The 6,151-nt window shown below is 36.5% G+C and overlaps 1 protein-coding gene across 11 annotated transcripts in view; it reads right to left on the minus strand.

Annotated features, from left to right (window-relative positions):
• The window catches only part of LOC131153138 (F-box protein At4g12382-like), a 47,097-nt gene extending 41,345 nt beyond the window's left edge, over positions 1–5,752 (minus strand). For 4 of the 11 annotated variants that reach the window (XM_058105225.1, XM_058105223.1, XM_058105220.1 and 1 more), the window contains exon 1: positions 5,639–5,739. The gene's annotated coding sequence lies outside the window, so the exon portion shown is untranslated. Of the gene's footprint in view, positions 1–5,638 lie in introns of all 11 variants that reach the window. The other 7 variants (XM_058105219.1, XM_058105218.1, XM_058105221.1 and 4 more) reach the window with 4 other exon arrangements.
• Positions 5,753–6,151: the final 399 nt, after the last annotated feature.

Consider the following 6,151-nt stretch of genomic DNA (forward strand, 5'->3'; position numbering starts at 1 on the left):
CATAAAAATCCTGGATGCTGTTGTCCTCTCAACAACTAAAGAAATACCTCATATTTTCCAAAATTAACCACATAGCAAGCCACAGAACATGCCGATCTGCCAGCCCTCAAAATTTCACAGCCAGAGGAGCCTCCACGTGCCGCCACGCACCGGCGCAACCAAAAGATGGCAATGCCGATCCCACACGCCGGTGCGTGAGACACTCCTGAGCAGCCATTTTGCTCCAATTTTCCTCCCAAATTTCTTGAATCCTTCCTCACACCATAATACCAAGTTGTTTGTCATCTTTTTTGTCCAAAGATATCACCTTTTCTAGTTGCTCATGTGCGGCATTTCGAGATTGATTGCTTGCTAATGCCTGAAGTTGTTGGTCAATGTTTATAGAGTTCATTTAGGCCTGAAACAGTGGTATTGTCGTGTTCTTGATTCACTTTTATCTTTCTTGTCCATTGTGCGCTTGTGATTTGCTCTAGTTGTCCAACATTGTATGTTAGGATGGTGCCCATGAATTCCAGGAGGATGTTGTTTGCTGTGTACTTCTGATTTTCTACTGTATAGAGGTTGTTTGGCACTGTTAGAGCTGTGTGTTGATTTCTTGGGAGCAGTGGCAGCATTTACACATTGATTTTGTAAGGTTGTGGCAGTGCTATGTCCAGTTGTTGGCGACTCATCCGTGGTTGAATCAGCGGTTGACTCATTTTTGTTTGGTCCAATTGATCTAGAACTCACTTGTGATGTTTCGGTTAGTCCAAAAGTTCCCTTTGGAATCCCAGGAGCATTTTGTTCACTGTGTATTTCAAATTTGCTGCTGTATCAAGGTTGTGTGTGTCTTGGTATGGCGTTCTCAAATCCCAAAAGTGTGTTTCCATCATTAGGCATTTGTTTAGACAAACAACATACTATTAACTATCGCGGAGGAACAATATTGAAGGTTCCTACTATATCAAACATCCCAAAAAGCATCTCATCATATTGCATCTTTTGCTTAGAAGGGTAATCCTACCTGGTACCTCTGCCACTAGTCCTTGGATTATCGACTATGCTACTACTGACTATATTACAGGTGTAACCAACTTCTTTTCTGCCCTCCAGTATCCTAAAAATCTACTTCAAGTTACCCTTATTGATGGTTCCATAACTACAATTAGGGGGATGAGAACAGTAAATCTACTCCCTTGATCTCTCTTTCTTCCTTTTTATACATTCCTAAGTCCCCTTTCAATCTCATGTTAGTTAGTAAGCTTACAAAGGCACTAAATTGTTCTATAACCTTTTTTCCTGATTTTGTGACTATTCGAGATCAAAAAATATGGAAGATAAATGGCACAGGACATGACTAGTGAGGCTCATGGACTATACTAATTTGAGTTGTTCTTTTCTCCCTTGTACAACAGCTACTACGCTGTGTAAATCCATTGTCGACTTGATCATCCATTTTTGGACAAATTAAAATTAGCTAGTTACTACCTTGGGTTTTGTGTCTAGTCTTGAGTGTGAGTCTTGTCAATTGGCAAAACACTATCATGTCCCCTTTGCTTCCCAAGTAAACAAACAGGAAAATAATCCTTTCATGCTCGTCCATTCTGACATTTGGGATCCTAGTCGTGTCACATCAAACTTGGGGTTTCAATATTTTGTTTACATTTGTCGTGAGTACTCCAACATGACTTGGTTGTATTTAACGAAAGATCAATCTAAGTTGGTTAATATTTTTTGTCTTCTGCTTTCAAATAAAGACTTAGTTTGATATGATACTCCATAGTAATAATGCTAAGGAGTACTTTAGAACCCAATTCAATACCTTATACTACTAATTCTAGTATGATCCATCAATTATATTTTGCCTACACTCCACAACAAAATGGAGTTGCAGAACAAAAAAACAGACATATTCTTGAAGTCACTCATACCCTATTGTATCAAACAAATGTCTCCAAAGTTTAAAAAACAGACATATTCTTGAAGTCACTCATACCCTATTGCATCAAATGAATGTCTCCAAAGTTTTTTGGAGTGATGTCAAGCTTCCTACTTGCTCTCTTATTAATTATTATCCTCTGTCCTTGGTGGTAAAATCCCATATTCAGTTGTCTTCCTTAAGGCTCCTATGTTCTTCCCTCCTTCTCATATATTTGATTGTGTGTCTTACTGTCTTTTGTCCATCAATTAACTCCAGGAATGGATAAGTTGGATCGCCGCGCTACCAAATGTATTTTTCTAGGCTATTCATATACTCAAAAGGGATATCGATTTTATAGCCCTACTTAACATCGATTCTTTGTCATTGTTGATGTCACCATTTTTTTAGTCTACACCATACTACTTTGATTCCTTGAGTTATGCTAACCTTAACGAGTCCCTTCCTCTGTCTTGTCTTCCAGATCCTAACTTGATATTTGTGCCCAATCCTCCAACATCTTCATCCATTTTGAGTTCTTCTGGTTATTTGGATCGTTCCAATCTGCAGGTATACACAGGGCAACTCAAGGGAGGAGAGCCTCCTCTAGTTTCTAATTCTACCCCTTTAGTTCCCTTGTTAGATGATCTATTTCCCAAGATGTTAACCCTCCCATTGTTGTTCGAAAAGGTAAATGAAATTGTACCCAACATCTAATCTCTAGTTTTGTTTTGTTATGATTTCTTGTCACCCTCATATTACTGTTTTGTTAGTACTTCTTATGTTGCTCTTACAAAATCTATTACTGAACCCTTATCCCATTCTAGATGGAGGAATGCAATGAATGAAGAGAAGCACGCACTACAGGATAGTGATATTTAGGAATTGGTACCTCTTCCTCCTAATAAGTTTGTGGTTGGTTGTCATTGGGTGTATACTATGAAAGTCAATTCAAATGGTTTTGTGGCCAGACTAAAGGCCCACCTCGTTGCTAAGGAATATATTCAAGTGTATGGTTGGGATTATTTATAATCCTATTGCTAAACTTGCTTCTATACGTTTGTTCATCTCCCTAACTACTACTTGTCATTGGCCTCTACATCAGTTAAATGTGAAGAATATTTTCCTACATGGTGATCTTCAAAAGGAGGTTTACATGGAGCAACCACTTGGGTTTGTTGCTCAGAGGCAGTCAGGCATACTATGTTGGCTCAAAAAATCATTATATGCTTTAAAACAGTCTCCAAGAGCATGATTCGGACGATTCAATGTTGTTGCACTTGAGTCTGGCCTCCAATGGTTTCATCATACTCCATGTGGCAGGATTTTGCTTATAATATGGACAATATTGTGTTTATAGGAGATGATGATCAAGGCATCTAGGATATAAAGCTTTTCCTCCAGACTAAATTTTAGACCAAGAATTTGGGACCATTGAAATACTTTGTAGGTGCAGAAGTATCAAGATCTCGTATGAGAACAATCTTGTCACAAAGAAAGTATGCTCTTGATCTTTTAGATGAGACTAGGCTATTAGGATCCAAACCTATTGATACACTGGATCCCAACAGTAAGTTAGTGTCAAATATCGGTGATTTGTTAACTAACCCAAGATGGTTCTGGAGACTCGTTGGAAAGTTGAATTATCTTACAGTCACTCAACCAAATATATCCTTTGCAACAAGCTTTATTAGTCAGTTTCTTGATTCTCTGAGAACAAGTCAATGGGATGCAATAATTTGCAACTTGATATATCTTAAAGGTGCACCAAGGAAAGGTCTCTTATATCAAGATCGGGGTCACACTCATATCTAGGGATATATAGATGCAGATTGGGTCAGATCACCTTCTGACTGAAGATCCACAACCAAATACTATCTTTTTGTTGGTGGTAATTTGGTCTCTGGGAAGAGTAATAAACAAACTGTGGTAACCAGGTCAAGCGCTGAGCCAAAGTAGTAGACTATGGCTCACACTACATTTGAACTTGTTCGATTGAAGAACATGTTGAAAGATATAGGTTTTCCACATTCTTAGACTATGGAGTTTATACGTGATAATCAAGATGCAGTCCATATTGCCTCCAACCGGGTCTTCCATAAGTAGACAAAGCACATTGAAGTTGATTGTCACTTTGTTCTAAAGAAACTTGTACAAAAGCTCATTACAACCACTCATGTGAAGTCTGATTTCCAATTTGTTGATTTGTTCACTAAGCCTTAGGAGGTGCTTGTGTATAGTAACAAGCTAGTTGCATATAATATACATGCTCTAGCTTGAGAGGGAGTGTTAATGGTTATTTGGTCGTTTAGCATTATTAGCACGTGTTAAAGTTACGTGAGAGTTAATAAGGGTACTATGGTCATTGGTATTGTATTTGACATATATTACAAATAGAGGGAGAGAGACCTATCATTGAGGTAAGGTCTTCCATTTTACCCAACTAGTCAACACTTGTTAAATCCTTTACACTTCCTAATAATCACAATTCATACCCCTATTAACTAAACACATATTTGACCACTAGATCGACATTAGTTAAAGAAGATGCACTCAAATAATATGTATCTATTTCTTTTATTTTTAACTTCATTGATCATTCACTACAAGAGATCAAAACTATATAATTCAAATACATAGCCTATCTGGTGATAGAAAAGGGCAATCTCCAATGGCCGTTTAGGTTAATAGTTAAAAGTTAAAAGCATAGTTTTCAAAAATGGCAGCCATGGCAAACATTATCATGTTATGTAAGTTAGGTAACAAGTAATGGGCAAGTGTAAATGAATTTATTTTTTCGTTACATTAGCAAACTTGTCAAAAGCATATGGATTGACATGTTTTAATGAAAGAATCTGACCTACTAATGCTGTAAATGACTCTTCGTAGATTTAAACCAATTCAAATATAGCATATACTACAAGTATTGGATGTTATTTTGGTTTTTAGTTCACGTTGGTGAGAAGTACGAATTCAATACTTGTCACCACTTTATTGATTATAAGAACAAATTCAACTAAGAACTAATAAATATAACAATGTTCATGATTCAAAAAGTAAATTTTTTTCCACAATGGCCATTATGGAAAAGTGATGAACTGTATTGACCAATATATTTGCAAATTGTGCAGGCCTATGAGATATTACTCACTCATAGCGTCAGAATTCAAAGAGACGCTGACACCATTCATGAAACTAAAGTGTTTATTTGTAAATAGTTGCATTGGCCGGTGTTTGCAAATCTTGTGCATTACATGTCTAGATTCATAAGTTGTCTGAGCATATCTTTGTAATTACGAAGAATTTCATCTACAACTCGTGTTCCTGAAGGACTCCATACAATGTGATTCGCGTAACCAAAAAAGAAAAGGAAGGGGACACAGAGTACATGTGGTGAAGCAAGCATGTGCATCTAATTTCCATATACAAAATAGCCAAGAGCTCTCATTCCAGTAAAAGATAATCGAGTAGATGCGCATAGAGTTCACTGCCTAAACAGTTCGCGTAATGGTTTCGGTTCGAAGTCATGCCGCCGCAAAATCCACAAAGCATCCAATGATGATCATATCAAGGGATTTACGATTACACAATCCAAGGTTAACGCGTGCGAATTAAAACATAAGAAATCGCATTTTACAAGTTGAGTACCTAAATTTCAATGGCTGGTGAAAACAAGAGCAGTAATTGAAGAAGAAATATACAAAAGAAAGCAAAATGAGAAGAAATTTCATAAACCCCAACCTGAATTTGTGCACTGCTCTCGACTCCTCCATCAAAATAGAAATCACGCCCCCACGGTCATCGCCCAAATCAGGAGAGAGAGAGAGAGAGAGAGAGAGAGAGAGAGAGAAGCAAGAGGGAATGTTTGAGTTAAGCTGTTATATGGGAGAAATCAGGCCCAATGAATTTTAGCCACGTGGCCAAAGGGGTCCGTTTGAAACAAAAATTTTATTTAGGATAAATAAAAAGAATATTTTTTTATTTATTTTTGTATTAAATCTACAATAAAAATATATATAATATAAATAAAAATCATTAAAAAAAATGCATAAAATTAAATATTTATTTATTATCTTATTTTTCTTGTTAATCAATTATAATGAAATGAATTTCTTTGAATATTTTATTAAAAAAATTTTAATTTTCAAACAGAGCCAATTTCAAATTTTGAAAATTGAAACTTTTCCCCAATTTTTCCATTATCTCACATTCACACACTCTCTCTCACTCTAGCTATCCACCATGGTTTTAAAT

This window comes from Malania oleifera, chromosome 4 (assembly GCF_029873635.1).
Source record: "Malania oleifera isolate guangnan ecotype guangnan chromosome 4, ASM2987363v1, whole genome shotgun sequence".
NCBI lineage: Eukaryota > Viridiplantae > Streptophyta > Magnoliopsida > Santalales > Ximeniaceae > Malania > Malania oleifera.